Raw genomic sequence first — 10,137 nt, forward strand, 5'->3', positions numbered from 1 at the left:
CAAGCACAGCGAACTGTGGAAAGGTCAATAGATGGTGAAAATTAATAGAAGGTAAGGTTATCTGGGCAGGTTCATTGTGGTGCTGACTTTCCATCTTCATGGCCATAAATCCTGCCTAAGGGAGGGAATTTATGGAAGTCCTCATTTCTCAGAAGTTTCTGCTTTTACTCAGATAAGGTAAGCTCCAGAAAGGCTTCATTTTGCATCTGTGGATTCTCATTTGCCTCCAGCTCAAAATAATCTTACACCAATATGGCATATTTTGATGTGGCATATTCTGCTACCCTTCAGTGGGAACAGGAAAAGTAACAGAGAATGGACTCCTCTGTCCCCAGGGGACAGTGTTCCTAGGAACACTTTCCAAGGAAGTTACTCTCTCCTGGACTCAACAGAAGCCAAATACCTATTTGGATCATTCAAAACCTAATGACTGGGGGGTACCTGGTGGCTTGGTTGGTTGAGCATCGGACTCTTGGTTTCAGCTCAGGTCATGACCTGGGGGTGGTAGGATTGAGCCACCCCCCTCGCCCCCATAGGGCTCTATGCTCAGCGGGAAGTCCACTTGAGACTGTCCTTCTCCCTCTGCCCCCACCCCCTCTAAAATAAATAAATCTTCAAAAGGTAATGACCGAAGTGTTAATTGAGACCTTAAAATCAATAGACTAGAAAACTTTCAATGATTTACAAGTCAGAGCTGGTTGTCTAACGCAGATCTTTGTGCCATGGACCCTCTACAGTCTGGATAATAATGTTTCTAAATTAATTAATAAAGGAAAAGATCTTCTAAGATTACAAAGAAAACCAATTACCTTGAAACACAGTTCCCAAAGTATTAAAATTTTATAATACAATAATATGTGTGATTCTTTATTAGTGTATGAAATAGCAAGATCTAGCAGTGAGCTTCAGGACTAATTTTGCATTATTGTGAGGAGTATAAAGAACTTTCGCAATAGACAGCTTCAAGAACTGTATGATATAAGAATGCCTGCCTATAATTCTCATTGGTGACAAAGTCACAGGTACTGCTCCTACTACGGTGGTTGGTTACCTATGTACATAATTGAAAGAAATGCTAATCTTAGCTAGAAGTTAGTAAAAATGCAAATCGTAAGTTTTTTTTCCCTTTTCAAGATCACAGATCCTCCTGAATTCTATGAGTTGACTCCAAGTTAAGAACCCCTAATCTAAAAATCTATTGTACACACACACACACACACCAACACACACCTACATACACATACTGGGTCTGCTAGTGGGTCCTCAGAAAGTCCCCATCATAGAGCAAACTCCAGACTTCCTAGCCAGTCTTCCTAGACCCCTCCCTTCTTCAAATCCTGGAGAAGCGCTCAAGAGACCACGCAACGCTTGGCAACCCTGCCACTTGCATGGTGTCTCTTTATGTCTTTTTATCTGTAACTCTCTCTGCTTGCCCCGTGTCCGATGCTCTCAGCTCATTCTCATCTTTTAAAAAAAAAAACTTTATTGCAGGGACACCTGACTGGCTTAGCTGGTAGAGCATGAGACTCTCTCTCTCTCCCTCTTTTTTTCTTTTAGGTAACCTCCCGGAGATCAAGAGTTAGATGCTCTAGGGGCGCCTGGGTGGCTCAGTCGTTAAGCGTCTGCCTTCGGCTCAGGGCGTGATCCCGGGGTCCTGGCATCAAGCCCTGCATCAGGCTCCCCGCTCCACTGGGAGCCTGCTTCTTCCTCTCCCACTCCCCCTGCTTGTGTTCCCTCTCTCACTGGCTGTCTCTCTCTGTCACATAAATAAATAAAATCTTTTAAAAAAAGAAAAAAAGAGTTAGATGCTCTACCTACTGAGCCAGAGAGGCCCCCCCAAGAATGGGACTCTTGACCTTGGGGTAGTGAGTCCAAGCCCCACATTGGGCATAAACCTTACTTAAAAAAATTTCTTTTTTGCAACAATCATGATTTCAGATTTTAGTCCCCTCCGGGGAAATCTTTGACTAATCTTAATATATCACAGATAAAAACTGGAAGGATTTGGGCAGACACAGGTGCTCTGCACTTGTAGCAAGAGCTGGGAACCGCAAGCTTTGAATTCGGAACATGAAGCAGTTGAAAATCATGAGGCTGACTCATGCTCACACCTACCAATCGAAACTGTTCTAGGAACTTTCACCCTCGTACAAAGGATCCTGGTGACTGATAATAGAGGTCAGGTCACCTGTTCTCTTTTTAAACATTCTCTTTCCAGCTCAGCAGATTTAGAATGGAATATTTACTCTCATCTACACTGTGATTACCACCTCATTTTTGAAAATGTTTTTATGAAAATGGAGCCCAACACGGGGCTTGAACTCACAGCTGTGAGATCAAGACCTGAGCTGAGATCAAGAGTGGAACGCTTAACTGTCTGACCCACCCAGGCCCCCCATCATTTCTGAAATATTTTTAAGGGGCTCATTTAAAAACAGAACATAGAAGGGCGCCTGGCTGGCTCAGTCCATAGAGCATGTGATTCTTGAACTCGAGGTTGTTAAGTGTGAGCCCCACCTTGGGTGTAGAGATCCTTTAAAAATAAAATCTTTTAAAAAAATTAATCAAAAATAAAAATAGAACAAAGAAAGTAAACATAGCTCCATAGTCTTCCTTATCAGTACATTTCGCTCTTGCAGCTGACCATTAATCAGGGTCCTGATAACAGGACAAACTCAGTTGAGATTTTTGAATGGACTTTTTCAAAGGAGAGTATTTACAAAGGCATGAGCTGCTTAAAGGGAACTTACAAGGGATGCCAAGGCACTCACAGGACTAGCAGGGTGGGAAGCCATTGCTTGGCCTGACAAAGCATAGGGAGGAAATGGTGTTAAGGAATTCCGGCTGGGGGTGGGGGGGCCTGGGTGGCTCAGTCGGTTAAGTGTCTGCCTTCAGCTCAGTTGGTTAAGTCATCCCGGGGCCCTCGGAAGGCCCTACATAGGACTCCCTGCTCAGCGGGGAGTCTGCTTCTCCTTCTCCTTCTGTTCCTCCCCCCTGCTCGTTCTCTCTCAATCTCTCAAAGAAATAAATTAAAAATCTTTTAAAGGGGGGGCGGGGGGATCCCAGCTGAGAGCTGGAGCGGTGGAAAATGACAGCACAGAAGGAAAGAGGTGATCATGACCTTGACCTCATCTACGTGGGGGAGGGGGAGAGAGGGTGATGGTGATGCAATAAACACCCTGAACACCCCGACCTTTTTCTCCTGCCCTTCAGTCTCTTGCTATCCCCTACCCCTCTGGCCCAACCCAAGCAACCACAAGCTAACAGGCGCGGGTGTTCAGGCCGTGCATTCCATGGGGGTCAGAGCAGGGCAGAGAATAGTGGAGAATCAGTGTGGAAGAGGGAAAAACACAGAAGAGCCAGCACATGCCCTCAGCCCTTTTCAAGTGTTTATCCAAATACAATTTGAGGAAATTGAAGGCAGTTATCCGGTTTATAATTCAAGTCCCTCTTAAGATGATGCTTTTAAGGAAGGTCTTGTTGGCCTGGCGTTCCGGTTCCACATTGATCCAATTGTGTCGATAATTGTTTACCTTGCCATTTTACTTGGCCTGCCTGGTCAGTGCGAATGCCTGGAGCTGCATTTCTTAAGTGAGGGGGATTTCAGCTTAATTGTTCACCTGTTCCAGAGAGAGCCCTGCCTGGATGGGGGTTTGGTTTGGTTTTGTTTTTCAATCATTCCTGTCCAAATTCTGTCCCCAAATATTGAAAGTTAAAGGGATGATTTAAAGAAGAGCCTGGTGTTTAAATGGCCTACAGCCACATGATTCAGAGGGTTCTTCCAACTTTTGTCTATTTAGGTGAAAGAAAGAGTAAACACATTTATAAATGTCAGACATGGCCCCTGTAGGGGCGACTGACGCAGACAGCCAGAGCCAGCATTTAAAAAATTATCCAAAGGGCTTGATTCAGTATCACCGCTGACCAGACGTCTGGCAAAGAACTGATGTTGATGTGCTTGCAAAGCCTTACCTTCCCCTGAGCCCCTATCACTGCACATAAGAACCTATAAAGGAGCCAGCAGCTCTTGCCCTCTAAGTACAGAAACTTCAAGGTCAACCACTGAGCAGCTGGGAAGATGGGAGTTCCCACCACGCTGTTCTACCACCCAGTGTTTCACTCAAAACTGGTGTCACCTGTCATCCACATACCTTTGTATTTCTTCTTGTATCTGGGAGACCCTTCAGAGACTTTAATTCAGTCCGCATATAGCATATCTCAGGGATACCATCACCTGTATCCACACAGTCATCATTGTGGTTCCATCCCACGACGGGACTGTATTTCAAAATATTATTCTGGTGGTATTCTGTTTTTTCCTGCCCCCTCTTTACTCTCACGGGTGCCCTGAGGGCTGATTCCATTCTTTCAGTCTGCTCTGAAGGTGAAGTTAAGGTACAGAAAAAACGATCTAAGAAACGTCTAACTTGTGTGTCAAATAAAGATTCTTGGAAACGTGGATGCCAGTTTTTCCTCTCCCAGAGATTAGATGAGACAGAGCCTAGGCAGAGGAGAAAGATGCACAAGAGAAACTCAAATGGAAGAGGAAGGACAGAAGAGCAGGAGGAATTTATTTCCTGTCACAATAACCAGGGAGCTGAGGAAAAGGGAACCCCTCACCCCTATCCCTGCCTACTCATAATCTGTGGACAACCCAGCTTTCCCACCATAGCAGGCATGTTAAGTCCCCCTCTCCACTCTACCCTTGACCAAAAAGGGGAGATGGGAGGCATGAAAGGAGAACCTCAGCCCCTGAGGTAAGGTGAACAAAACAGAAACAGTTGGCAGTGTCTTCCTTGGGCAGGGCAACAGCAAGCACATATTTTTCTGTTCCACATTCACTTAAAGAACTGTATCAGAAGTGATGAGAGAACAGGGGCGCCTGGGTGGCACAGTCGTTAAGCATCTGCCTTCGGCTCAGGGCGTGATCCCAGCGTTGTGGGATCGAGCCCCACGTCAGGCTCCTCTGCTATGAGCCTGCTTCTTCCTCTCCCTCTCCCCCTGCTTGTGTTCCCTCTCTCACTGGCTGTCTCTATCTCTGTCGAATAAATAAATAAAATCTTTAAAAAAAAAAAAAAAGAAGTGATGAGAGAACAGAAGGCAAGCTGAGGACAAAGCAGAAACTGACACCCCGCAACCACCCCCCCATGGGATGTATGTGACATTCCTCAGGCATTCCTGGCTGCCCTAAAGCAAAAAGAAATAGTTAACCTATAGAGACCACAATCGTGTAAGACTTGAGTCTCCCTCAGTTTACAACTGTGTTAGCGGTCTACAAGAACAAAGCATTTCTATCAATAACCTGGCTTTTGGAAGGAAATGGAGATACCATTAAATGTCCTTATAATCTGCAGCCTCCAGGAAGTTCGCAACCATTTTAATGTTAATGCCTTGCCAGAGGGAAAAACCACCTTAACTTGACAATGGCAAGGCCTCCGGTGTCCTGTAAGTCATCTTTAACATATGAAAGTACTCTCTTGAACCCTCCGCTTTTCCTAACCTCCAACCCCATAGTATATAATCAGCCACTCCTCATAACCCAGGGCAGCAGCTCTTTCTGCCTGGGTCCTGTCCCCGGGCTTTAATAAACCCCCATTTTGCACCAAAGACGTTTCAAGAATTCTTTATCTGTTGTCGGCTCCGGAAGCCACCCCACCAAACCGCACCTATATTCCACAACCTCATCTGAAGGATTAAGTTGAGCTGCTTATAACTGAAAACCCCAAATAATAATGGTTTAAACAAAGAGAACAATACCTCTCAGTTAGAAGAGGTCTAGAAATGTGTATATACCCCTTCCCTCTTATTACGCTGCCAGCCTCCTTCTAGCTCAGAGTCCCAGGTGGCAACGTGATTTCTAGCCTTCCTGTCTACATTCCAGGTAGCAGGAAGGAAGAAGAGCAGACAATCCCTCCCTTTAAGGAAACTTCCTTCGAGTTTCACGTGACATTGCCAATTGTATCTATGAGCTAGAATTTAGTCACACTTCGTGCAACAAAGGCTTGGAAATTGCAGTCTTTATTCTGAGCAGCAAAAACTATGAGTTCTAGTTCTTTTCTCTTTTTTTTCTTTTTTTTCCGTGCTTAGTTATGGGTTCTATTTCTTTTTTTTTTTTCATAGATTTTATGTATTTATCTGACAGAGATAGAGACAGCCAGCGAGAGAGGGAACACAAGCAGGGGGAGTGGGAGAGGAAGAAGCAGGCCCACAGCAGAGGAGCCTGATGTGGGGCTCGATCCCACAACGCCGGGATCACGCCCTGAGCCGAAGGCAGACGCTTAACCGCAGTGCCACCCAGGCGGCCCTATGGGTTCTATTTCTAAGAAAGGAAGTGAAAAACAGATTTGGGGGGTGGTGTGACTGTCTCTTCCACAGATAATCATAGTGATCTTCTTTCATCATGTTAAAAACAAGACAACAGATCCAAAATGGAGTGACAGATGTCAAGCCCCACATCACCGAACTTAAAGTATAGTTTCGGCTCTCCCAGAAATGGAACGGTATGCCAATCAGGAACCACCTGATCAACACTACTGAAGGAGGTCTGCCGGATGGATAGATCCCCTGACATCCCCCAAAGGAAAGTAACCCTGCAATAACCAATCAGCTTTTCTGCCTAGTACAACTTCCGTCTTCCTGCTCCCTTCCGCCTATAAAAGTCTTCCGTGTTGCAAAGCACTCAGAGCTCCTCTCTACTTTCTAGATGGGGTGCTGCCTGAATCATGAATCATTTAATAAAACCGATTCGATTTTCAAATTTACTCGGTTGAATTTGGCGTTTTGAACACACATGAACGTCAGCTGGGGCATTTCCCGGACACTCGGGTTTAGTCCTTTCAGTGTGAGCCTCAATTTTGATGACAGCAACTTCAGAAGGTAAGAGAATAGTAGTAAGAAGATTGTTTACTTGTTGCTCATTTTTGATCGGGATCCCAGAGGACGTACAACATTAGGAATTACAATGATGACATTCTACCAGGACATATCAGATTTCTAAGAGTTTCGTATAATTTCTAGAACACTTATATACCTATACAAACACAACATAAGGCTTAGTATTACTTCTATTTTGACAATGCTTCCCATGTAATTTAACATATCGAATAAGCCTAATTAACAAATCCACTGAAATGTTGCCAGAGCTGTCTAGAAAAATTCCAAAGTTTCTTCCAGGTTAAAAAGACTTAATTTAGAGGTGCCTGGGTGGCTCAGTCGGTTAGGAGGCTGCCTCTGGCTCGGGTCATGATCCCAGCATCCTGGGATCGAGTCCCTGATCGGGCTCCTTGCCCAGCGGAGAGCCTGCTTCTCTCTCTAACTGCTCGGCCTGCTGCTCCCCCTGCTTGTGCTCTCTGACAAATAAATAAATAAAAGCTTTAAAAAAAGAAACATACAAACAAAAAAAAAAAACCCCACTGCATTCAGAATTTGCCTTGGGAAGGGGGCACCTGGCTGGCTCATTTGGTAGAGCATGTGACTTGGTCTCAGGGTCATGAGTCCAAGCCCCGCCTTGTGATGAGGGAACAGAAGGCAAGCTGAGGACAAAGCAGAAACTGACACCCCGCAACCCCCCACCCCCCGTGGGATGTATGTGACATTCCTCAAGCACTCCTGACTGCCCTAAAGCAAAAAGAAATAGTTAACCTATGGAGACCACAACCCTGCAAGACGTGAGTCTCCCTCAGTGTACTATGTCTTAGCAATCGACAAGAAGGAAGCATTTCTATCAATAACCTAGCTTCCAGAAGGGAATGTAGATACAATCAAATGTCCTTAAAATCTGCAGCCTCCAGGAAGTTCCCAATTTACCTTCATGTTAACGCCTTGCTAGAGGGAAAAACCACCTTAACTCAACAATGGCAAGACCTCCGGTGTCCCGTGAGTCTTCTTTAACATATGAAAGTGCTCTCTTGAAACCTCCCTTTTCCCTTACCTCCCCCAACCCCATAGTATATAATCAGCCACCCCTCACAACCCGGGGCTTGGCTCTTGCTGCCCGCTGGTCCTGTCCCCGGGCTTTAATAAACCCCCATTTTGCAGCAAAGACGTCTCAATTCTTTCTTGGGTCATCGGCTCCAGACTCCACCCCACTGAACCCTCACCTATATTCTACGACCTCTTCACCTTGGGCATGGAGCTTGCTTTTAAAAGAAAAAAAGAGGGGGGATTTGCCTTGAGAACGTTTGTCAAAAATATCAAAAACGCTTTTAAAGCAGTTGTCAAAATGGGATCACAGATTATTATTAAACTTAATAATTACCTAACAAAACTTCACTCTCTTAAATATTAAGACTTGGTTTTCCTGGGACGCCTGGGTGGCACAGCGGTGGGCGTGATCCCGGCGTTCTGGGATCGAGCCCCACATCAGGCTCCTCCGCTATGNTGAGCCTGCTTCTTCCTCTCCCACTCCCCTTGCTTGTGTTCCCTCTCTCGCTGGCTGTCTCTATCTCTGTCAAATAAATAAATAAAATCTTAAAAAAAAAAGAAGACTCGGTTTTCCTGATTATTGGAAGACCTGATAGGGAGAGCAAACATAGGAAATTATTCTGATAAAATGCAGACTCTTTCTTTTATGGGTAGAAGTAAAGGAACTTTCAGAATCTGTTATCAAAAGGACACCAAAAGCCAAAACAATTTATCCTTTTAACAGAGAAAACCAAATTCTAATTTTGCACCAACTTACTTTAGTAGCCGGGGCTCTGGAGGCCCCAAACTGACCAGGTTCAGCCACTGGCTGCTGACAAAACCTAAAAGAGTAGACGAGGTGAAGCAAAGGACTATATTTCAGTGAGGCCACCGCCAGGCAGACAGCGGACTAAGGACGACAATACTGTATCCGAGGTGCTGGAACTTCTCGGTTTATAAAAGGAAAAAGCGGAACAAAGGTCAGGGGTAGGTACAGGTGGGCAGCAAAGGTCAGCTCATCATTGCCATGGGTGGGGTATGGCTGGCTCAAGACAGTCCTTATTGTTTATGGTGGAGGGGGTGCCGGGTAGTCTCGGTTCCCATCAGGGGGCACTTTGCCCACAGAGTCTTTTGCCCCAGTTAAGAGATAAGCTGGAAAGAACTTAATTAGAAAGTTTCAGGTCAAAATGGAGGTAGTTGAGGTCCTCTTTCACTTTAGATATTAAAATATATTCAAATAAATAAATAAAGATATATTCATTTCAACCCTAGACCTGAACACACAAAAAATTCCTTTCCAAAGATTCCTTTTGCACAAACTTTCAACTTTCTTTTTCCTCAAAAAAATGCATCTCCATTCCCTGTATCTTCTTTCTTTCTTTGCATATGAAGAGTCTCCCCTTACTATTCTAGTAGCTTCGATGACATATATGTACCAGAATTCTTAACCCTTAGAAACCTTAATTTCTAGTGAAAACTAAGAAGTAAACAATTATGAACGGTATTAGCAGTCTGTGGCTTGACAGACTTACAAATACTTTTTATAATTTCTAGAAGCATATGCTTTCCTCTAGTAAATGTCTCAGCATGGCACAAAGTGTGTTTAACAAAAAATCTTCAGCTTCTCTGTAATAAGCTAAAAGTGGATAAACCTATGTTCAGTAATTAATCTTTCCATATTTGGAAATGATCCAAATATTCAATAAATGTCCATCATTTAATTTAACTTAGCAAAACTCTGAAATTTCAAGCTACCAACGAGATTTAGGAAGCTACTTTTAAGGACACCTACCATAAAACGTAATTATTCCTAAAGATTTTATCTATCAACTGTTATTCTGCTTGTATCCAAATCATTTGCTTCCAACATGCAACTCTTGATCTTGGGGTTGTGAGGTCTAGCCCCACGTTAGGTGTAGAGATCACTTAAAATCTTTAAAAAATAAACAGGTTAAAAAAAAAAAGATTTTATCTATTTGGAATGTTCCTTACAATGGCCACTGTAATTCCAGGTCATTTTTAGTAAAATTTTGCCAGCTTGCTAGATCTCCGAAACTTATGGGACTATATATATATATATATATATATATATATATATATATATTTTTTTTTTTTTTGAAAGAGAGAGAGCTCAGGAGAGGGGCAGAAGGAGAGGGAGAGAGAATCTTAAGTAGGCTCCCTGCCCAGTGTGGATCCTGATGTGGGGCTCAATCTCACGACCATGAGATCATGACC

General features: G+C 44.0%; 1 long non-coding RNA gene across 1 annotated transcript in view; it reads right to left on the reverse strand.

Annotated features, from left to right (window-relative positions):
• LOC117797465 overlaps positions 1-10,137 on the reverse strand; it is a 97,448-nt gene that overhangs the window by 86,217 nt on the left and 1,094 nt on the right. The gene's annotated exons all lie outside the window — the stretch shown is intronic.

The sequence above is a fragment of the Ailuropoda melanoleuca genome, chromosome X (genome assembly GCF_002007445.2).
Source record: "Ailuropoda melanoleuca isolate Jingjing chromosome X, ASM200744v2, whole genome shotgun sequence".
In the NCBI taxonomy this organism is placed as follows: domain Eukaryota; kingdom Metazoa; phylum Chordata; class Mammalia; order Carnivora; family Ursidae; genus Ailuropoda; species Ailuropoda melanoleuca.